General features: G+C 47.8%; 1 long non-coding RNA gene across 1 annotated transcript in view; it reads right to left on the bottom strand.

Annotated features, from left to right (window-relative positions):
* Positions 1-7,217: 7,217 nt before the first annotated feature.
* LOC132682938 (uncharacterized) overlaps positions 7,218-24,610 on the bottom strand; it is a 62,069-nt gene continuing 44,676 nt past the window's right edge. Inside the window, exon 3 of the long non-coding RNA XR_009611943.3 lies at positions 7,218-7,297. This is a non-coding gene — a long non-coding RNA (uncharacterized LOC132682938). The remainder of the gene's footprint in view (positions 7,298-24,610) is intronic.

The following is a 24,610-nucleotide window of genomic DNA, read 5'->3' as shown; positions in this document are numbered from 1 at the left end:
TAAAAAAAATCATAGGATTATATACACCAAAAAAGGTAAATTTTACTGTTGGTAAATTTTAAAAATATGAACACAAAAATTGCCAGTGATGTCCCAGTATTAAATCAAGCAAACTTCCTAATCAGATGAGCTCTCTTCATTCATCCAAAAAGCAAAAAAAAAAAAAGATAGTTGGTATGGTAGAGTGATCACATCCACGATCCTAGTTCCCCGCCCCTTCTTGTAGCCATGACCTCTGATGACCTCCTACTGTCTGTGCATCCAGCCATGTGACTTGCTTTATCCAATGGGATATTAGTGGGCGAGACACAAGCAGATGCTTGAAAGAGCACTTACATGTTTCCATGTGCATTTCTGTTCTTGTCTTCTGTCACCACCGAGACAACGTGCCCCAGCTGGTCTGCTGGAGGATGGGACACAAACGTGGGAGCAGAGTTGAATCATCAGCCATCCCAGCCAAGATGGCCAATAGTCAGACGATTACCAGATACGTGAGTGAGTTCTGAGACCAGAACTGCTTGGCCAATTCAGCCTAAACCGCCAGCACACAGACCCATAAACTAAGTAGATGTTTATTATTTTGGACTTTGAGACCGTCTGTTATGCAGCATTATTGTGACCACAGATAAGTGATACAAAAGTAAGGAATTAAGAACCATAGGAAAAAGCCATTTGAACCAAGGAATGAGTTAAGCTTGGAGAGGTGGGAAACTATAGGATCTGGGCACACATTCCTGAAATGCCCTTTTATTTATTTGTTTGTTTGTTTACAGAAAGGCCACCTGAATAATGCTGTACAGGGAGATGAAGGCAAGATCGGAGTGGAACCAGTCTGGGGATGTGTCACCTTGTGATCAGTTCTTGATAGTGAGGGTGTCTCCAGATCTTTGAATTCGAATCCATGGATTCAACCATACACAGCCTCAGATGAATGTGACCAGGTGATTGTAAAGGAAAAACAGAGCAGTGCTGTCATAGTCTTTCATGAACGCATGTATGTATTTTGTATATATATTATGCTTCTTTGCCTCCTTCCTGTCTGAAATCTCCACCAGACTCTAAGGTCTATGAGGATAGAGATCAATTCTGTCTTGTTCACCACTGTATGCCCCATGCCTAGCATGGTGCAAGGCATACGGTAATGGTTTAATAATCATTTACCGAATAAGTGAGATCTGGAAACAAAGCAGAGGAAGAGCAAGACAGAGCCCAGTTAAGGGAATCATCCTTCGGCCCCCACCTTGGGCGCCCCAGATGTAGTATGTGGGCCAGTGGGCAATTTCCCGTCACATTTACAGCCACTGTCTTTATGTGGCTCAGGGATGGGTCTGGGTCAGGTAGTCACGTTAGGGCTGCAGGAGACAGTGACACATGTCCTCTAAAGCTGCAAAGAGCTAAAAATATTAGTCTTCAAAGGCTAATTCACTCAGAAAGCATTACCTGAAACCCTCTGTGTATACAGCTCTAAGACATTACGGTTGGTTTTTCCCCTCCTCTAACCCAACTGTCTGGCCCAACATCTTGCCATCCAGACTCTAGCTAACAGCTGATAGAGAGAAGCTTCCCAGAAACTGCCCAGAATGTCCATTGCTGGGATTCTTGTTGTCTTATTTCTACGCCAGCTTCTAGGCTGCTAGCCCTTGTCCTTAGCTGCCATTTTGGCCTCTGCTCCTCCTCCTTGTGACCATGCTAAAAAGCTCCACCCTGAACTTGGTTACTCCCCGAGGGTGTCTTTGGCCTGGCTTCGGGGTCACACCGGCCTGGAGCTGCCAGTATGGTCCACCAAGGCTCAGAAGGCTTGGCTGTGCTCTGGTGGATGCCGAAGACACCCAACTCCGCTCCTGCCAGCCCATGAACTCCAGAGGCTCTGGCTTGCCCTGCTACTGCTTTCCTTCTTGTCCCTTTCCTCTGTGGCCCTTCATGGTTCTCCCTTCTCTATCTTTTCTTCATTTAAAAAAATAAAAGTGGAAATTAATGGGAAACCTAAAGCTTTCCAACATATAGTGCTTTTGTTTTATTTGCTTGTTTTTTAAATGACATACTTTAAATTTTTTTAATGTTGATTTATTTTTGAGAGAGAGAGAGACAGACAAGAGAGACAGAGTCTGAGCAGCGGAGGGGCAGAGAGAGGGAGACAGGATCTGAAGCCAGCTCTGAACTGTCAGTACAGAGCCCGATGCGGGGCTCAAACTCACAAACTGTGAGATTGTGACCTGAGCCGAAGTTGGATGCTCACCCAACTGAGTCGCCCAGGCGCCCCATATTTGTTTGTTTGTTTGTTTGTTTTTACACACTTATCTGGAGGTAGGAGTAGCTTTGAAGCCTGGATTTTTCTCCCTGCATTGATCCAAAACGCTGGGTTTGAAAGAACTGGGAGAAAACAAGACAGTACAAGTGACCTAGACTTAATTAAATGGAAATAATTAAACATCAGGCATTGGCAAAGCCCTACTTTGTGGTCAGAGGACAGTTGCCAGAACCAGAGGGGCATTCGATAGCGGGAGACCTAAAGTGACCACAGGGGAAAGGGCTTCGAGTCGTCAGAATCCTTTTGGCAACCAACAGCCTGGAGGATGTCCCCTAGCCTGCCCATCATCAAGGAGGTCCCACCCTCTCGCCCTGCCCCACCTCTGCAGGGCTGAGCACCAGCACTTGGTAGGAGGCCTTCAAAGACACTTTTGCAAGAAGCAGTACCACAGAGTCTTTATATTTCAGGAGAAACGAGCTCCTGTTCCATGCAATCACACATAGGTACCAAAATAACAGGGCAGCAGAAATAGAATCGCTGAATTGTAAGCAAGACAGAAAGTCTCCATACTTTGAATACTGGACGTTGAAAAGCTTCCGCATTTAGCACGTCAGCTCAGACACTAGAAAATGGTCGATCCTATGTGGGTTTGTTTGGACCAATGGGGGAGGAAGGTCTTCACGGACTATTGAAGGAAGCGAGGAGAACACGGAACCAGGAGAGTATGAGAAGAAGGGTCCAGCTGGCACTTACCCTTAGCCTCCTCTCTGAAAAAGATGCAGCCATTTCTTAGGAAGGAGGGGTGGGAAGGAGCCACCAGACTTGCAGGGGGAGTTGAGCCTGTATATATGTTATGATTTGCCTCCGTGTATTTATCCAGTTTTAACTAGGGTGCGATTAGTTTAATAGGTGCATTTTAGTTTATTGTTTAATATGTGCTGTTTAAATAGAACTTCCTGGACGAGATGCTTTAGTGAGTCCCAATTAGCAGCTCCCGCTGTAGGCAGTTCAAGCACAGGGCGGGCAGTTCAGGGAGGTACTTTGGAAGTGGACGGGGTCTCCCAGCAGTCTTGGTACTACCTCAAGGTAGCAACTTTCTAGACCACTTCTGGGTATGGGCAGCTCGCTCAGAGTACTAACTATCACCAAGGGGATTGGTCCCCCCAAAATGCTCACCCCGTGTTCCAGGAAATTTGACCTTCTGTCGCAAAGGGTGCTAAGAAGGGGGCCCCGTGCCAGGGTGAGAGAGGCCTGAGTGCCAGGCATTTGCCTGAGGGGCAAGGTCTCTGGAGGCCACTGCACATTCCATAGGGCAGAGTCAGAGCCCTGGCTTGGGGAGGGGTCTGCAGGCCACGGCCTTTGCTAGAACTTGGACGCCCCACCCCCCATTCAGCTTGTGCCTTCCCCTCCCCCATCTCTGAGTCACCAGGCATCTAGAAAAGCTCTCTCCTTGTTTTATCTGGCAGAACCTTGGGGACAATAATTGGACTGGGTTCAACTGGCCAGGAAACCAAAGCCCACAGAAAAATGCCTCATGACTCCTGCCAACCTCTGCTCCATGCCAGTCCCGGTGCCGGACAAACAGCCCTGCCAGCGTTTGGATTTGAGAGGGGAAGTACATTCCGTATGTGGAAGCCACATAATAGAAGTTATGTACTTTTCGGGGACTGAACCGGCCAGCGCCACTGCGGCTCCCATTATGTGGCTCATGAAAGGGTTTCACCTCCTGGACTGGAAGGGAGTTGGTCTGTCTGCAACAAAGGCGTTTGCCTCTGTGGCTTTCTGAAAAAGAATGTGTGTGCTTGTCAAAACAGAACTTTCCTCCGTACTTGGAAGAGTAGGCCCGTCTGCCTGCCAGAAAGGAGCAAGGCCTCAGTCTGGTTAAAAAGGGAGAAAAATTCCACTGAGCAGGCCCGTTAGCCCCCGGCCAGGACGGCCTGCCTCTCTCACAAAGACATTTGTTCAGGGTGCATTGCCGCCTTCCCCAGCAATTTCCCGCCAGTGCAGTTGGATGCAGTCTGGAAGGGGGGGGGGAGCTGACGAAGTCACTGGGGTGCATGTTTTCCTATCCTGGAAAGGTAAATAAAACTTTTCTCTGGGGTGGACGGGAGCCCCGAGGCTCACGGAATTGTGAGTGACGTGTCGGTAAACACTCTCACTTTGCTTTTCCAATCATCTTTTTCCTCTGAACTAGGCTGCTGTTTCCCCTGTGATAGTGGAAAAACAGAGACACAGAGATAACTTGCCCCCGGACCTGGAGGAGGGCTCTGAAAACCTGCTTGGGGATTAATCAACTGGTTATGATAGTGTGGCTCTCCTCCAGAAGTTTGCTCTGGAGTCGACCTCCCAATGCAGACCTGAGAATGGGCTCAACCAAAGCAAAGTTCAGGGTCCAGATTGGGTTCGGCTCTACGAGTCCAATAAACACCACTGGTCTCTTCTGCAAGGATAATCTAACTTGGGTGTGATTGGCACATACTTCCTTCCGGTGCCCGACGGACCCATTCCCTGGAATGGCTCCAGATTCTCAAGGAAATCTTCATGAAAACTCAAAAGTTCGCTCGGAAGAGGGACCCCTCTCCCCTGTAAATGGATCATGTCTCCATAAGACAGATCTGCACAGTAGGCTCCTTGAGGCGATAGGTGGATTCGAAGCCCCTGATCGTGAAAACTGCGTCATTTAATTTGAGCGGTGGGGTAACTTTCCCTAACAAATGAAAATTGCCTCCTTGGTTCCAAGGTAGGAAAGAAAGAATACAGGCAGAGCCTGGGTTAATCTCACGTTTGCCTTGTTCTCTGTGGTTGCAGAAGCAATTACGTTTTGAGACACCACAGCCCTCGAGTATCTGCCTGAATTTCTGGAGACACCACCAGAAGGCTTTGCAGCATGAAGGACATTTTTAGCTCCGGTTCCTAAAACCCTAGTTGTGAGCTCCAGGACGATAATAAAGTATCACCGCAGAGCGTAGCTGTTGCTAATTTATGCAAGCTTGTTTAGATGACGCCGGGAATTTTTGTTAACTGATGCGTGCAAACTTACACATTGCTTATTGAAAACCCATAGCTCACATCTGTGGATGTGGTTGCTTTGTTATTAAGAACGTGCCTGACCCCCTGGGGCTCCGAGGATGAGTGTGTAACACAAGCACCTGGTTCGATGCCAGGCACTGTTCCATGCCAAGCAGAACTTCACCATAGTTCGAGAGGTTAAAAATCACCAGCCGGGTATAATGATAAGTGTGGACCACCAGTGAAACTTCAGAAGTAGTTTCCCTATTATTATTTCTAGGGATAATACACTGTGGATATACCTGCTGATCTCCAAGGGGTTCATCTGCTGGGTGTGTTCCAGGGTTCCTCGTGACTCTGGGCTAATACCTAAAGTCAACGGTAAGAAGTTACAAATGCTGTCCAATTGAGATTCAAGAAAAGTATACTAAGTTTAAGAGAAAAGACACCCTGTATTTAATGAGGATATGCGCTAGGAAGTTGCCATAAGCATGATGCGTCTCTTTATATGATACAATTGGAAGCACACAATATTCCCTAAGAAGTATTCTTGCCAGGAAGAATGAACCCGGGCTTTAATCAAGGATCTGGAGGTAACCACCGTGCACAGGAAGTTCGGGAGATAGAGGAATACGCTAAACAACATTGTGAGAAGGAAGGAAGCCAAGTCCAGGAGATGGGAAATTCTATAGGACAAAGGACTTGATTCCTTCAACATGGAAATGACTTTGAAAACACGGGACAGGAGAAACTGTTACAGATTAATGGAAACTTAGGAAATGTATGGAAAACAACAATGTGTGGACCCAGTTTGGACCCTGTTATCCAACCAGTTGTGAAAGTTTTTTTGAGATATTCTGGAAAATGTGAACAAAGGTTATTAGATAATCCGGGCTGGTGATAATACACTATGGATATGTTAAAAAACAAAAGTTCTTATTTGTATGTGTGTGTATGTGTGTGTGTGTGTAGCTGAGATTTACTTTGAAACACCTTAGCAAAAAAAAAAAAAAAAAACAAAAACAGATATAGATATGTAGATGAAACAAGATGAGCAAAATGTTGCTGAATGTTGATGCCTAGGTAATGCATCCATAGGATTTCAGTATGCTATTCTCTCTGCTTTGGTGGACAAGAAAAATTTCCAGAATATGGGGGCACCTGGGTGGCTCAGCCACTTAAGTGGCCAACCTTGGCTCAGATCATGATCTCACTCTTTGTGAGTTTGAGCCCTGCATCAGGCTCTGCGCTGACAATGCACGGTCTGCTTGGGAGTCCCCCCAGCCACCTTCCAGGATATATCCGTGGAAAATATGGCAGCCACATGGTGCCGTGAGGAGGAGAGGGTGAGCAGTCTTCAGAGGATCTGGGGACTTCGGCCACAGACAGATGCTTGGGAGTGCTGGTCAGGTTGCCCCTCACAGTGGCCTTTCTGATTTGTCAGCCAGCAACCAGACCAAGGGCCCTGGTCTATGCTGACTGGCACTCTGGCTTAGGGGGCCGATACTGGACTTCGATCACTGGCCCTGGGACCACATAATGTGGAACAGCCTCCGGGAGGTATATGCCACACGCATGCGGGACACTGCCGTTGGAAAAGTATTTGCATTGGCTCCTGGGAACAACCATTTGAAATCTCTTAACGCCGTGCCCCGTTCCTTCGCTGCCTTCTTTCCTGTCACCGACACGGATCCTTCACTTTGCCGCTCTTCCAAGGACCCGGGATCACCTGCATGCCCGCTAATTATTCTCTCTCCCTCCCTTCCTCCGCCCTTGTTTTGTTTGAAGAACTCCAAAGGATTGTCCAGGCTAATTGCAAAGGCTGTTTGAATGAGAACAAGTCTCTGGTGAAAGAAAAGCCACAGTTAGAGAATGCTGTGTTCAGAAGCAATCTCGTTTCTGGAAAGTATGCACGGTAACTCTTAACTGCTTATCAAACAGCTCCAAATGTAGGTCTCACCTTTTGAATTGCTGGCTTGTAAATGGGCCTCCCTGGCATCCCGGGTCTCTGCAGAGGTGCTTGAGGGGCCAGTGCCGGCCCTGAAAGAGGGATAAGATAGAAAAGGACATTTGAGCGTGCACGGTCCCACAGCCCACTTTCGCCTCAGAGAACTCCCCTTTCTTCTGCTTTGTCTAAGACTGAAAAAAAACTTCCCTGTCTAAAAAAGTAACTAAATAAAAAGAAAGCTGAAAACCAACGGCTTTAATAAGTAAATATTCCAGCTGATTATTGATTTACATATAGTCTTTGCTAAAGGGCTTGGGAAATGATTTCCTAAGATGTCTGAACACTGTACCTGCAATTTTGTTTCATCTGTTTGTTTTGCTGACAAACCTTTCTTTCACAGGAAGACAAACCAGCCCAGTCCCATGGGATTTTGTACAAATTTGCATAACGGGGGGATCCAAAGGTAATTGCATTCTCTATAGCTAATCTTTTTCCCAAGTGGAAGTTCAACGTTACCAATCAGCCAACATCCTATTTGTGGCTTGCTGCACCTGCCTAGATCCCATATCGACATTGAGAAGCCACCTGAACATGGCAGGGGCCGTGGGGGAAATAGTCTCTCACTGATCATGAAGCCTGACCCTTTTCCTGCCGGACAACCAGACTGATAAATCCAGGTAGCCTCAGATGTGCCCCTCTTCACCTTCCGACTCCCATAATTCCCACAGTGAAAGGCCAAGCGACGTTTGATGGTGACAGGAAAAGCGGCCACGCCATCGATCATGAAATCCCGGGGCGGCAGTTGAGAGTCAATCACTGCCTTCTTGTCACCATTTCCGATAAAAACAACGGCAAAGTTACTGCCTCATAACTACAAAGTACCTTCGTGTTTCAGAGCAGACACACAAATGGTGGGTGCCTCTAGCTCTTCCAAATCCCAGAGGAATGCATGGAACAGAGGCGAGGGAACAAGTCAGAGAGCAGAGAATGACATCGTGACAACTGTTGTGTCCCCAGTAAGGAGTCAGACAACCATATTCCCTGGCCGGCTGTGGGGGCATTCCACTTTATGCCAACGAATATTTGTGGAGCACACACTCCAAACGAAGCCCTATGATCACACCAAAGGGGCCACGAGGACGGTGAGAGGTGTCTTGTCCTCAAGCAGCTTGCGATCTGGTGACACAGCAAGGTTGTATTCAATGAGCCAGAAAGCGTAACGCGCAAGGGGTTAATGTCATGAGAGGACACAGCACAGGCAGCAAGGTCAAGGGGCTGGGAATGGCATACCACCCCGAGGCCTGGACTACAGGGTTCAACCAACCACCGTACCCTTGCATTTGACATGGACCATACTGCAGGGATGCCCCTCCAGATGCTGCACCCCTTTCCACGTAAGCAGCACATACGCAGGACGGAGGTCTCTCTGTGGTTACCGTGAGGACCCAGAGAGACTCCCTAGAAGCCGGATTATTGGCAGGAAGTGCAGACAAGGTGAATGCTGTGTATACAAAGGAAGGAGGGACAGTGGTCTACTTGGCCTGATTTCAAGACCAGAGTACTCTTAATTCCAAAATATCTCTCCAGTTTGCCTCTTTTGAAATACGACATTTGTCCTGTAACCAAGACCTTTGTGAGGAATAGCACACTGGTTTGATAACGGGCCGATGGCCCATTGACACGCACAGATGTTCAGAACTGGCAGGTTTGACAGAAGGAACGTGTTACCCAGTCACCCCACCCCTCTTGTTCCTCAACCTAGTTAGGAACTTCAGGTCCCTGATTTCTCCACTTTCTTGCTGTAAATCATCTTTTCCCTCGGGTCCCTCCCCATCCAACTAAGGAGGGGGGTGCTCACTCCAGGGAAAGTTATTATAAAGTTATAGAGAGGTCTTATTGAGTTCAAAGATTGGAAACTAATCCAGGCCTGTGGGGATTGAAATCTCAGGAGTCAGGGCCACTCCAGCTCTCTCCATATCTTAGGTACTATTTTCTCACTGCGGCTTCTTTCTACCTACCTATTTGCTTCTCAGTCTGCAGATCAACTTCTTTTACCATCCCCTTAACTTGTTCATGGCCCCCAAGGGCTACTCTAGCCCCAGGTCTATTGGGATCCCCGGCATTCAAACACAAACGACATCCACATATCCACGTGTTTTGGTTCAAATTCCCAAAGTAGAGGTTCTGATGACTCAACTCGCACACCACGGCTTGATGGTTGGCCTGTAGTCAGGGGTCAGTGGGGTCAGGTGCCCACCCTTGCCTCCCACCAACAGCCCAATGGGGGAGGTAAGACCGCATGAGCCAGTGCATAAAACAATACATAATTGCCATGTTTTAGTCTGCTAGGGCCAGGTGGCTTAAACAGAAATCGATTTTCTTGCGGTTCTGGAAGCTGGAGATCTGAGATCTAAGTGTTGACAGTTGGAGTTTCTTCTGAGGCCTCTTTCCTTGGTTTGCAGATGGCCACCTTCTTGCTTTGTCCTAACACGGTCAACCCTCTGTCTGTGTTGTTGTCTGTGTCCTAATCTTCTCACGGGACATCTGCCATGTTAAATTAGGGCCCACCCTAACGACCCCATTTGAACTTAGTTCCCTCTTTAAAGGCCCTGTCTCCAAATACAGTCACATTCTGAGTCATACTGAGGGTTAGGGCTTCAGCCTATATGAATTGGGGGCCCAAGTGGACCCATAACAACCAATGTGCCCACCAGAGGGGATGTGGGAGGGAAGAGAATGACTGATTTCTGTCATACCATGGTCTGTCACATTCTTGTCAGAATTGTCAGCTCCTGTGTCATTGTCTTTTCATCACACACCTGGGGGAAAAAAAACCCCAGCTTTATATCAGCCTCCGTGTCTCAGCCTATACTTAATGCTGAAGAGCACTTTTAAAGAAAACCACCCCTACCGTGCAAACCGGTGCCACAGCAAGTTCTCCGTCATCAGAGGGGCCCAGAGAGACCTCTGTGTGCCCTGAAACAGCCCTTTCCTCTTTTTTTTTTTTTTTTTTACAGCCTCTGTTTCAATCTCTTTCTACTCTCCTCAGACTTGTTCCCTCTTGGCAAGTATTCTTACTTGCTTCTCCCTACAGAAGATGGAATGCATCTGAGAGGGATTCCTTTGACTTCCTTTTACTGACACTACAAACATGCCTACATCTGCTTCTGTCTTCTCTCTCCTTCTAGTCAAAAGGAAGGAACCCCTCTCCTGCCTGCGACTGGTCCCAACCCCTGGGTTCTGGGTCTCTTCCCTTTCAGTCTCTGGGGTCTCCTCCTTCATTTACCCCTTCTCCATTCCACTGGTCCATTTCCATCAGTATTTGTACATAATCAAATTTCTTTCCTGTGAAAAAACCCTCCCGCAACCCATGTGCTCTCCAGCTAATCCTCAGGAGAAACATTTAAAAAGGCTTGACTATGAACGCTTTCTGCTTCCTCACCTCCCATTTGTTCCTTAGCTCCATCAGTGTGGCTTCTGTTCCCATCACTTTGGTAAATGTGCATCACTTCCCCTTGCCACGCCCTACCGTGCTCCTTAACTGAAGCTCACCAGTCTAAATATCACTTCTGGGAAGCCATCTCTGCCTTTAAGACTGGGTTATATACCTTTTATCTATGTTCTCATAACATTTGACTTTTCCTCTTATCATGAAACTCATGATGATGACTTCCAATGATCCATTTACTGCCTGATTATAAGTTCCTTGAACAGAAGGGCGATTTTTCGCTCACTAAGGCATCCTACTGCCTATGTCAGTTTCCAGAACAAAAAAAAAAAAAAAGATGTTCAAGGTTATAGAGCTAATGATGGGCAGTGCCGTGACTCAAAGCCGAGTCAATGCCAAGCCCTATCTAGAATAGTCTCTGCATCTGATTATCAAAGAGATTTCTCTAGACCAGGGCTTCTCAAACTTCAATGTGGAATGCTCATCACCAGAGCATCTTGTTAAAGGTGAATTCTGATTCAGCAGGTGTAGGGTGGGGTCCAAGATCTGCATTTCTAACAAGTTTCCGGGTGATGCTGCTACTGTAGGTTCATGGGTCCTACCTAAAAGCAAGGGTCTAGCTGACATAAAAACAAAATACTTTTGTAGACTATATCAGAGAGAGAGTCTCCCTCACTCCGTGTAAGCTCAGATCCCAAACGCAATGGGGGAGGGACTGAGAAGGGGTTCCTCTGCCTTCTGTTCTCTTCTTTGTCTAGCCCCAGAGCACCTGCTCCCTGACAGCCAATGAGAAATGAAGTCAATGATTCCTTCCTGTGCAGTTATACATTTTAACTCACCCTGCAATTCTTGACTGCATTTCTTGCTCTAGGAAAGGTTCCAATTTGACAGGGGAGGATGAGATAAACCCTGAGTTATCAAATTGTATTTCCTGGATCTGTCCAAACAAATTCCCTCAAACCCTGCTGAGGAAATGGTTCTGCTGTTTCCCCAGTAATCTGGGTAGAGTTGATGTCATTCAAAACCTGGAGATAAGCCAGGGCTGTTCCCTTCTGCTTCTTTAAGGTGCCTCACCCAAAGGAACTCCACGTTTTAGAGATGCTTTCTCTGTAAGAAATTGAAGAGACAGTGCCTGTGAGCCAACCAAGCAAGGGATCGCCACTCCACAGCTGGGGACGGCAGTTGGAGGTCACAGAGGGATACAGTGTGCTGAGTGTCTAGGACACCGACCGCTGGTCACTTCTACTGAGCACCCATAGCTTTCTATCGCTTATTGAATTAGCATAAGTTCTTTTCAACTTTGTATGCACCATTACCTTACTTTACCATACCTACTCAACTTTCTTAATATTGCTTTAGTTTATCTATCTACGTCCAAGCAATATACAAAAAAGAGCACCGATGAGTTGAAAATTAAAAAAAACAAAAACAAACAAACACCCAAACACGTAGATAAAATGACGCAAATGGGAGCAACCAAAAAGTCATTATAACAACAGGAAATAAACAAAAGCTAAGACTCTAGGACCTTAGGAGACTTACGTTGCCAAATATATTATCAATTTTTTCTATTCCAAAGTTGTCTAGGAAAATCTAAACCATAGCCAGCTGTCTTGCAAAAATCTAAATTTGTACTCATGCTCAGAAAAGAGACAGGAAGAAATGCGAGGCTTAAACCCTCCCCTCTATCAAGAAAACCTTCCATGTGTGCTCTCCTGACGAAGGTGGGGTCAATGGCGATGTGTTTGTCACATGTGCTTGCTTTCCTTCCCAGCTAAGTTGTACATTTCTACACAAGGGTATCTGTCTCTCTTCTGAGTACAAATGTCTTATTAAAACTTCAAATATTACCATCCCCCGTAGATCACCTTAGACTCCCATCTCAAGGAGCTCCACTGAGCCTTATGTATAAACTGTTGCAAAAAAAATAATCCACAATTACTTCCCTCTTCGTATCCACGTCCGTGTGCAATGTGACTTAGCTGCTCCTTCAGTCAAGAACTGGAAAAGTTCCCTACTCTTAAAAGCTGAGCTGGCCATGTGACTTTCTTTGACTAATCCAATGTGGCAGAAGTAATATGTGGGAGTTTCAAACCTAGATCCCAAGAGATCTTAGGGGCTTCCGCCTGCTCCCTGGGGTCCCCTGGCTTCTGCCATGGGAACAAGCCCAGGCTCGCCAACAGGAGAATGAGGGACAGCATGGGGCGGAGTGGGCTCAGTTATCCCAGCATAGTTTTCAGACATACAAGAGAGCACAGCCAAAGGAGCAAAGTCAGTTCCAAGCAATCCACCAGCTGACCGCAGGAACCCGAGTGAGCCCAGCCCAGATCACCCAAGTGTGGCCAAGATGAGAAGAAAAGCCCAGTTGAGGTTCACAGATATTTTGATAAAATTTCCGTGTTTCTATTTACCAAATCAGATTAACTCATGGAACTAAAACGAAACAGATGCTGCCATTCCAGAAAGAGTTCCTGGATTGGTAAATAACATTAAATCACAAGTGTCCGTTTGAGAACCTTCATGAATGTCTGGCCAGGACTGGATGGCTCGCCTCCCTACCTCCCCACCCCTTCCGTGATAAGCCGTGTGCCTCACAGAGAGCTGAGCACACAGTAGGCCTTCAGCACAAGCAGGATGTCCTTCCTAGTCCCTGGGGGACAAATAAAGGTAGGAAAATTTCCATTTTTCTGGCCCAGTAAGCCAAGAGTTCTCAACTTTGTTTTGCTGCTCTAACACCTTGAGTGACACACACTCCCAAAGGGAAGCTCACTGCAGAACTGGGCAGGGCCCTTCCCCCCGAGGTGGGAGGTGGCGCTTATCAGAATAATAGTGTGCGTGTGCTGTTTGAGAAAGCCTTCCAGGGGCACTTGAGTGGCTCTGTCGGTTAAGGTGTCCAACTTTTGATTTGGGCCCAGGTGGTGATCTCCCGATTCACAGGACCGAGCTCCGCGTCAGGCTCTGCGCTGACAAGCAGCGAAACCTGCTTGGGATTCTCTCTCCTCCGTCTCTCTCTGCCCCTCCCCAGCTCATGCTCTCTCTCTTTCTCTCTCAAAATAAGTAAATAAACATTAAAAAAAAAAAAAAAAAAGCCTTCCAAGTAATTCCGATCTGCCCTTCTCCAGCTACACGGAGATTCACCAGGCCTAATATATCTCAGAGTGAACAATAATCTGTTTTCAAACCCTCCTTATTAAACGACAAGCTTCTAGTCCTCTGCTGTTCAATATGGCCTCTAGGCATATGGCTGCTCAAATTTAAATTAATTATAATTAAGTAACATCCAAAATTCAGTTCTCCGGTAACACATTTTAAGTGTTCCATGGCCACTGGTGAACGGGACAAGGCAGAGGACATTGCCATCACAGACCTGCCATGGGACAGCACTATTCTAGTCGGCCCATGAGCTCCCCATAGGCTCCTGCAACCTACCCGTCCCACCGTAAGACATCTCGTCGTCCAATCCTCAGTTTACCTGCTCTCTTTCCGTTTCCGTTTTACCTTTTCCACTGCTTGCCCTTCGTGCGCCTTCTGCCCTTCAGTTCATAGGACCCACCCTGAACACCTTCCCCCAGGTCCTGGATGTCAGTTCGCTTCAGTATTTTTCTTTCTCCGGGAGCACATTGAAAACCCACAGTTACATTTAAATGAAGGTCCTTCTTCAACCAGACAGAGGTATGCCTGGAAATAAATCCATACTTTTCAGGCAGGGGAGTTATCTTCATTCTTGTAATATAACCTGTCTGGACTCCATTGGAAATGATTACAAATCCGCCGTTCCCTGTGCCTTCAGTAACGGAGTGCCGATTTGGTCTGTCGGCTAGGAATCCAGGTTGCAAACCCTTGCTGAGGGCTGGCTCCACTCTTTCTTTGGCTGTGCTGTCTCTAAAATAACTGATAGCAGTTTAAAGCGTAGCAATAAGCCTTGCCGCTATAATTGGACATCGAGCAGAAAAAGACCTTGAGCTGTAATGGGAGGTATGTTTGCTAAAGGCGGTCTATCTTTCTGTCTTTCAGGCATCTGCTCCTGCTGGCGATTTCCAATCTAAGAAGGATCATCTTGACCTCTTCCTGCCTTTGGGTAACCTAGTTCATCTCTAAATAGGCAGCACAAAGCTGTCAATTCGGAATGCAGACCTTATTAATCTTGGAGGACTGGGGAGTGGGTGGGGGAGAGAAATTAATGATCTTGGAAATACGAAGAACGAATGAGTATGTGTGCTGATGTTGGGTTCCCCGGGAAGCAGATCCTGAAACAAGGGTTTTAATACAAACAGTCTATAGGAGGTGATCCCAGGAAGCACCAGTATGGGGTGAGCAGGCGAGAGAGAATGGAAGGAAGCTAGGGTAGGAAGTATTGATGACATCTATAATCACACCAGGGTCCTCCAGGAAACAGTGTAGACCACGCTTTGGTGTCACTGAGATGGGGCTTTTATCTTCCAATTCCCAATTTGTCGATGGATGCTCCTGGGGACATTAACTACCTCCAGTGCCCATGAACAAGTCAAACACAATCCTGCGGTGAGAGCCCTGAGAACAATCGCAATTGCAGGGGCTATCAACATTATGGGAACAGTAACATCAAAGGGCTATACACGGGGCACCAAGAGCTCTGCCAGACCCCTCTTCTTACTAGACGGTAGTTTCATCCATTTTCTTAAGCAAGCAGGAGGTTTGTTTTTACATCCCTGGGGCCACTTAAAAAAATCATCCCCAGTCACGATGCACGGTGGGAACCGTATCGTGTCATTCCCTCCCCTAGAATATTAACGTCAACCCCGACTCTGAGAAGTTATAGTGGGTACAGGGGATTTGCTGCATTGGCTGCTCGGCTTTCTTTTTTCCATCCCATATGCCTGTGATGGAAGGGTCTGTGGATCACAGAGACGGGCCTGTCTTCTGGCTGCAGAAGTGGACACACGGTCAGGGCCAGCCCTATCATAGCCCTCATACGGTGAATAAATGTTGAAGGGGCCCGCATGGGCCTCCAGCAGGGCCAATCAGAATGCTTTAGTGAGACTTCATATATCGATGCTGGGAGAGCAAACTTCTCAAGGGCCATGTAAGCCTCGAGCTGCCAAGGATCACCTTTCCATCCACAGGGAGAACATCTGGAAAATGAAGCCATACAGAGGAAAGTAGCACCAAGGAATTGGTAGACAGAGACTGAATTATGGAGAAAACGTGAATCCCTGCATCCAGCTTTGGCTGAATTCAGTCCACTCCTGACTTCCAAAGCACACGAGCCGACCAAGGCCGCTGTTCGCTGGGCTTCACTCACTTCATTGAAAGAATCCTGTCCAAACAATCTGTTCAAGAGTATTATGCTTTTTGTCTTTTTTTGAGGGCGGACTCTTCATCCATTAGACCATACAGAGAGAAGATCAGCCACTGCGTTCACCATTGGGATACCACGGACACCTTTGTGTGCCCTGCCTTTGCTCCAAGGACCATTGAGGAAGGTTAATTTTGCCTAAGATTTACTTGTGTCGTGGACAGTATAAATTGTATAACTGATCAGGTTCCCTCCTCCCACTGCCTGCTAGAAAGACCTGAGGGAAACGTGTTGTTTTTCATTCCCTTCATTGCCTAATTTCGTCACATCTTTTTGTTCATCTACGATGAGCTAATCCTTGCATTTAACAGTGACCTGGCTTACTGAGCTTCTGGGTTTTCCTGCCTTGGAGCTTCTCCAAAGCCACCAGAGCTTACTCCGGCCACACAAGCACAGCTCAGAGGGTTGGGGAGATTGACATCCCCAGGACAGACCCCCTATCAAAGGAGGTTGGCGATCGGTATAAAAATGCACCTCTTTTGAGGTGTATTCTACACAGTTCCATAGGGACCCCCCCCAGAACGACTGCTCAGGTGCCCACAGAAATTTTACTTGCTTTAAGAACTCACCACTTATTGGCTTGTCTTCTTCTCATCTCACTCTCCCCATTTCCTTATGTTACTTCCTGGAATCACCTTGCAAAAAACCGTAAGCACCCAAGTCCTGGTCTAGGGTTTGGTTTTTGGTAGAGCCCAAACCGAAAGAGAAATTAAATAAACACAAACAAATAAATGAGTAAACAACCCCCCCCCCCATTTAGGAAACCCCATTGTAGGAAACGCCAAATGAAGCAGCATTGTGCAAAAAATAGAGCAAAGTCAATACGTTTGGTTGAAAATGGCATCGACAGTGTCTGAGGAGGTCCCCCAGCCAAGCTCAGGGATCATATTCCCTCCGTGGGGAGGGCTGTGATGAGGTCCTGGAGGGAAACCAAGCAATCACAAGGCGCAGTTGGACACATCGCGGCCTGCTGGTTGCAGAATAAAAGCAAAACCACCGAGGGGAGGATCTCCTTCTAGACTGCAGGCTGGCAGACACATTTATATGTACATACCATGCCATTATGCTAAAAAGAGTTACATTCAAATAAATGGAGCCCAAACAAATGCAAAACTTGAAACTTGAAAGAAAAATAAATTAGCTAATTATTCCACATCAAACTAACCATTTGGTACAAATGACTGGCAGGATGTAACATTCTCCCTCCTTTTTCTGTGAACAAAATTTCCACAGCTCTTGTTCCCAACTGTGTAATGTACTTCCTGTTGTGATTTGTGAGCTGTTCACACCAACCTGATGTTTCACGTCAGTTAAAACTTCCCCTGACACCAGGCAGGAGCGATTATGCCCTCTGGGATTGGATGGGATGGATGCCCAGTGGCCTGGGAGTGGGACTCCCCTGTTCTGAGACCCAAGTCCCTTCTCCCTTGTTTAGTCATATGGGACTTTGAGCTTCAGAAAATTCAGCCAACACCCTGAGGCCTACTCACCCTGGCACATTGGTGCTCAGGGGCGAAGGCTCTGCTCCTTCAGAAGTGCAGAAAGTGGCTGTTGACAGGAGCAGGTCCTGAGAAGGACCAAGCCCAGAATTCTCCAGGATACACAGCCAGGGCAACTTTCCACATGAAGAAAACACAAATTAAATGTAGCTGATGGAGTCTGGCTCCACATCAATCTCTTTACAAAACAATAAAATAATGACAGAAGGGAAATTGTGGCTGAGGGAAAGAGGAAGGAGATTGTGGGGAACAACCGTGGGCTTCCAGAAGGAACGCTCTGGCTAGTGGAGACCTGGGCTCTGTCCAGGCCGACGTATCTTCGCCTGTCACGACTCGGCTTTGCACCAGCTTCTTGGGGTCCTGAGGAGACCCCGCAGGCCCCAACATGTGGCGTTAGCTGAATCCAGGGTCACCAACGGGTCACGGTTCTTTGACTGTGGCCCCGGAAGGTCCCGGAATTGCCCCTCCATGTCTCCAGGAAGCATGGAAGAGGCCTGGGTGACCACAGGCCCACAAGGAAGGGCCTCACGGGTGGCTCCGTCTGGCGAGCATCCCCCTGGATTCCCTTGGGGACAGTCTGACTCAGCAAGCTCCCAGGAGAGCCTTGCCTCGAAGAGGGCCAAAGCAAGGATTGTAAAAATAGAGCCAAGAGGCTGTGATTACAGAGGAACCGTTTCGATCCATCAAAGACCCAGGCTTTTAATGCCTCACGTTGAGGCTCAGGCTTGTGTGGAAGGAGAACGGACCTGGCCTTTGTTCCTGCCCTCAGCTGCAGCCAGGCCAGTATCCCAGGAGGAGAACTCCAGCTGACTCCCAGTCTCTGGAGTGACAGCCATCTCTCTGGCTAAGGTGGTAATACACACTCCTAGCCAGGTTCAGGGGCTGGGGAGGGGTCTCAGCTCCAGGAGGGTCAGGGCGGCAGGCTCAAGGGCTGGAAAACACCCCCAACAGAGACACTTGCTAGGCCTTAAGAATCTGGAGCAGCTTGAAGGCAGGGCAGGGTAACAGGGAGGCCATCTGTGGGGTCATCCTGGTTCTGGGCAACGAGTCATGGTCGGGCTTGAGGTGCGTGGCCCCCCCACGGAAGAAAGCCACACAGGGCTATTGGTTCACCTGGAAACAGGAAAGGGAGGTGTCAAAACCCCAGGGGTTACTGTTCGTCATGCTCTGTGACCTTAAGAAAGCTGGTCACCATTCCGGGCCCCTGAGATTCCTCACCTCCTGGCAAAGCTCAGTGAATGCTCCCGAAGAAAAGAAATGGCAATGGGACCACGTGACTGCCAGAGTGCAAAGGCTCAGGGAGCCTTCTGGTACCCCAAAGAGGCAGGACAGCTGGCATGAAGTGCAGGTGGCAGGAAGGCATGGCGACTCTTGCCACACACACACACACACACACACGCACGCACGCACACACACGCCTACCCTGCAGAAGCTCCCAGCCAGCAAAGGTCAACCCCGACCACAGTGCTCAGAGAGGGAGGAGCCCGCGCTGACGTGGGGCTAGCCCATGGGGAGGCTACACGGCCCAGCACTCCCAGGATCGGTTTCTCTCTCAGCAAACACTTGCCACCATTGCTTGTGGGCACTGGGTCTGCTCTCCTCTAGGAGAACCAAGAAAGGAATCGGAGGAGGGACCATCCTGCCCAGGAAAGAATGGCCCATTTCCCTTTCCCTCCGGGGCAGCAGAGCTTGGTGCTTAAGAGCTTGGGTGCTGGGTTCAGGCCACAGCAGATTCAAGGTCAGGCCCTGAGATACTTTTCTTCCACCTCTTTGAGGCTTGTTGCCTGGTTTGTAGACTAAGAGGGATCAAAGGTAACAACCTCAGAGCTGTTAGTGGATGACGCAGGTATCTTGTTGGTCGCAGTCTAGCAAATAGCAATGGCTCAATAAACACTGGTTATTGTAACTACTGAGCTCTGAGCCAGTGTTGCCCAACACATGAAAGAGGCTCCCTAAGTGAATCCTGGCGAAGGTGTCACCCTCCAGGGAGCTGGTGCCCTGAGGCCTTGACGAGGGGAAAAGAAAGGGGCTTATGCATGAAAATGCTCTGGCTTGACCTCCCACCAGTCACCTGGCTTCCATTGCGTCAGTCCCAGACTGACCAACCACATCGGCTCAGGGGAATGAAGAGATGGCCCTCCAGGACTGGAAAGGTCTCTGGCTGCAGATGGAAGAGGAAGGAAGGGGATTCTGAAGCCTTCAGAAGCCCATCTTTGAGGAATCACGACACCATCAAGGCTACGGGGTTGGAAACTTATATTCACATTTCGGTTCTGTCATTTCTATCTTGTGTAACCTTGAGAAATGGAGATACGCACCCCTAACCTGGGAATAACTGTAGGGATTAAATGAGATCATATATGTATAGCTCCCAAGAAATGTTTCTTTTTAATTCCCTTATTTTATTTTTTTAAGTTTATTTATTTTTTACTTATTTTTAAATTTTTTAATGTTTTTTTTTAAATTTATTTTTGAGACAGAGAGAGACAGAGCATGAGCAGGGGAGGGGCAGAGAGAGAGGGAGACACAGAATCCGAAGCAGGCTCCAGGCTCCGAGCTGGCAGCACAAAGCGGACGTGGGGCTCGAACTCACGGGCTGTGAGATCATGACCTGAGCTGAAGTTGGACGCTCAACCGACTGAGCCATCCAGATGCCCCAATTTTTTATTTTTTTTTAAGTTTATTAATTTTGAGGCAGAGAGAGAAAGAGAGAGAGAGAGAGCGAGCCTAGGGGAGGGGCAGAGACAGAAGGGGAGAGAGAGAATCCCAAGCAGGCTCTGCACCATCAGCCCAGAGCCTGAATGCAGGGCTCAAACCCACCAACCGTGAGATCATGACCTGAGTCAAAATGAAGAGTGGGCGCTTAACCGACTGAGCCCCCCAGGACCCCTTTTTTTTTTTTTTTTTTTTAGTAATTCTGTTTTTAGTAATTTCTACCCTCAACGTGGAACTCGAACTCACAACCCTGAGATCGAGAGTCGCATGCCCTTCTGATGGGAGCCAGCCTGGTGCCCCTCTAGGAGGTGTTTAATAAGTGTTAGCTTCCTGTTGTTTGAAGGACAGCTCCATGGAATCTCTGTCTCATTCTCTGTGGTGTCTTCATTTCACTCTGCACAGAATCAACTGCCAAGCTTCTAAAGCAAAGATCCCATTACCTTCTGGGTCAAGCTGTGCTCCACCCAAAATTGTGTGTGCACACCCGTGCACGCGCGCGCGCGCACACACACACACACACACACGGCCCTTTTAAAAGGAAATTTACTTCTCTAGTCAGAGAAAGACAAATGCCATATGATTTCACTCATATGTGGAGTTTAAGAAACACGACCAATGAACACAGGGGAAGGGAATGAAATATAAGATAACAACAGAGAGGGAGCCAAGCCATAAGAGACTCTGAAAGACAGAGAACAAACTGAGGGCTGCTGGAGGGGAGGTGGGTGGGGGGAGGGGCTGAATGGGGGATGGGCATGAAGGGGGGGGCACTTGTCGGGATGAGCGCTGGGCGTTGTAGGTCAGAGATGAATCACTAAATGCTCCTCCTGAAACCAGAACCACACTGCGTATTCACTAACTTGAACTTAAATCAATAAATGATGTGCCCTAAAAAATAAAATTAAAAAGAATAAAAAATAAAAAGGTACAGTTACTCCTCAGACCCAATCACCTTCCAGCAGGAATGAAGGTCCCCGCCACCGTGATGGGAGCTGTGAATTCAACCCCAGTGTCCCCCTTGTCCTCTCCTCCCCCCCCAGGTACCTGAGCCCTTCAACTGCGTCCAGAGGCTTCCTGCCCAGCACGTGGACGGCAAAAGGATAAGTCACTCCTGGGGAGGCTGAAACTCTGCAGATGTCCTAGGTGCCGTCCCAGTCGGGCCCCACGGAAAATACCTAGGGCCACCGCCAGAGTCACAGGTTACCCCTGTGGGCTAGAAGATCAGCCTCAAACCCCAGGGATGACAGTTATTTGAAGTTCTTGGCTCACACGTGGGACTCCGCGTGCCCGTCGCAAAAACCCACCCCAAGCTCCTATTTCGGGGAAAACCCGGCCCCGGCCTCTCAGATCAATATGCAGACAGCCCTGCTCGAGTCAGCCCCCTGTACACCCACCTGTCACTCACTCAACAAACAACTCGGGGAGCAGCTGCTCCTGCCGGACACCGGGCAAGGAGGCCCTGTCAGTCCTGTCCTGTCTCCTCTCCATCCCAGGGTTACTGCCCAGGCCCAGAACATCACTGTCTATCCGTGCATGGCAACAGCCTCCTAACACAGCACCTACTAATCCGCTGTCCCTCCAGGAACAGCCATGTGACTGCTGGTCCAGTGCTGCTTCAGCCACGTGGCCAGGGTCCCCGTTCACATACGCTGCGTTTCAGTGAAACTAGCTTCCTGTGGTTCCCCATTTTCTCTGCCCAGTATGACCATCTGGCTTCCTCACCCTTCCCCCACCTGCCTGAGGAACTAGGATTTCCGAAAGATTTACCTCAAGACTCTTCTCGCTTGGGAGCCCCCCCCCACCCCCCGCGCCGAAAACCCTGCCAGAATGAGTCATGCCGTCCTGCAGGCCGTTTGTTGTCCCTTGATCACGGTACCGGGTCAACAAATCCTGTCCACCTTTGTTTCCCCACCTGACTCTGAGCTCCTCGAGGCCAGAAACTCTGCCTTAGTCGTCTTTGTGGACACGGTCCCTGGCAGTGAGTAAGGTTTGTGTCCTCCCCAAACCCATATGTTGATTCCTAACTTCCAGCGTGGTGGTATTTGGAGGAGGTAATTAGATCATGAGGGCAGAGTCCTCATGAATGGGATTAGAGCCCTTATAAGAGACCCCAGAAAACTCTGGCACCCTTCCACCATGGGAGGACACGGTGGAAAGACAGCCATCCGTGAGCACGAAGCGGGCTCTCACCAGATACTGCGTCCTCAGGTGCCTTCACCTTAGACTTCCCAGTCACCAGGTCTGTGAGAAAGTAAATTTCTGTTGTTTATAAGCTACTCAGTCTATGATATTCTGTGACAGTAGCCTGAAGGGACTAACACAGGCTTAATAGAGTTTTATGGAATGTATTGTTTATCTAATGTTAGAAAACAAATCACTCCAAAACTTAGGGGCCTAAAACAATACCATCATGTATTAGGTCTCACGGTTCCTGTGGACCAGGAGTTTGGGAGTTGCTTAGCAGAGTGGTTCCGACTTGGGAATTTCTTCAGAAGTTTCCAGCCTCGATTGCATCATCTGAAGGCTTGACTGGGGCCGGAGGATCCACTTCTAAGATGATTCGCTCACGGGGCGCCTGGATGGCTCAGCTGGTTAAGTGTCCGACTTCAGCTCAGGTCATGATCTCACGGTTCATAAGTTCGAGCCCCACGTGGGGTTCTCTGCTGACGGCTCACAGCCTGGAGCCTGCTTCAGATTCTGTGTCTCCCTCTCTCTCTCCCTCTCTCTGCCCCTCCCCTACCCATGCACGTGCACTCTCTCTCTCTCTCTCTCTCAAACATAAATAAACATTAAAAAAAAAATCTAACATGATTCACTCACATGGCTTCCAACTGGGGACCATGCTGATGGGGACGGGGTCTTAGTTCATTTCCAAGAGGTAGGATTGTCAGATAAATACAAGACGGTGCATTAAATTTAAATTTCAGATAAACAAAAATTTTAGTATAGTTATGTACCAAATTATATCTATGTCTATTTAACGTTTTTTTTCTTTCTTTCTTTCTTTCTTTCTTTCTTTCTTTCTTTCTTTCTTTCTTTCTTTCTTTCGTGAGAGTCATTACACTTGCACACAAGCAGGGGAGAAGCAGAGAGAGACTCCCAAGCAGGTTCCGTGCGACTCCTTGCAGGACCGCCCAGGAACCCTCACAACATGGGGGCCGGCTTCCCCTGGAGTGAGTGCTCCCAAAACAGAAACTGCAATACCTTTTGTGACCTAGCTTCAAAAGTCACACGCTGTCACTTTCCCCATAGTCTTCTGGTCACATTGGCCAGCCTTGAATCGGTAAGAGAGTAGCACACAGGGGCATGAATACCAGGAAATAAGACCCAGTGGAGCCATCTTGGAGGTTGGCTTTCATATGGAGCAGATTCTCCAATGGCTGAATTCAATTCCTAACATCTCTACTTATTTTCGGGATGCCGGTTGAAACATCCAGTTCCCCCATCTTTAAGGTGGGAAGCATAGCCAGTCCTGCTGGGTGTTTTTCTTAGAACAGATCCTTAAAGATGTGAACCAGCCACTCTTAAATGCCTGCTTTAGTGGAAGGAGGCTGAAGACCGAGTAATCCCACAACCAAGTGGAGAATCTAAAAACCCTCAGCTTTTTATATTGGACTTGTAAACCTAAATGCATGCAACTTCCTTCTCAGCTCCTCTACCTCATGAATCCTTCCCTTATTCCAGACTCCTCCTTCTCCTGTCAGAAGCCACCATCACTCACCAAAGGAGAGCTGACTGTATTGAAATGTATTTCTACGTATTCAGACAATAGGATGGTCCTTGTCAGCTTCCAGAAAATATGATAATCCAGAATTGACTTTACCTCTGCAGCACATTTAAACTGAAGACTCATCTTTGATCCCACCTCAAGGCATTTAGACCTGCCATTACCTCTACCTGGAAAGTCTCCATGACACCCACTCCCCAAGAGTCTAGCTACCTCTTCTCATTATTCAGGGATCTGCTCAAATATCACCTCCTCTGATAGACCTGTCCTGACCAGCCTATGTAATATCAACCACCACTCTCCTACCCTGGTCAATTTCTATCCCTTTAACTTTCTTTGTTTTCTTCATATCACTTGCCATTCTATGGAATCTCACTTTTCACTCTTTATGTGTGTATGTCTGTTTCTTCCACTTAGAATGTAAGCTCCAAGAGGACAGGAGCTTTGGACCCAACAAATTGAACGGTTTCTGGTACATATGAGACAATATATATTTGCATAATGAATGAATGAATGAATGAATCCTAGCACATATGTTTTATACTAGACTTTTTTTCCTTCAAGTTCATTCATTAATTCACTCATTCATTGAACAAATATATATTGTGTGCCAGGTTCTATTTTATTTACAGAGTAATCAGAATAGACAAGGTCATATTCGTAATCCTTTTCAAAATGAGT

This window comes from Panthera onca, chromosome C2 (assembly GCF_046562875.1).
Source record: "Panthera onca isolate mPanOnc1 chromosome C2, mPanOnc1 haplotype 2, whole genome shotgun sequence".
Classification (NCBI taxonomy): Eukaryota; Metazoa; Chordata; class Mammalia; order Carnivora; family Felidae; genus Panthera; species Panthera onca.
The sequence above is the reverse complement of the archived record's forward strand: the minus strand, read 5'-3'. Positions and strand labels throughout refer to the sequence as shown.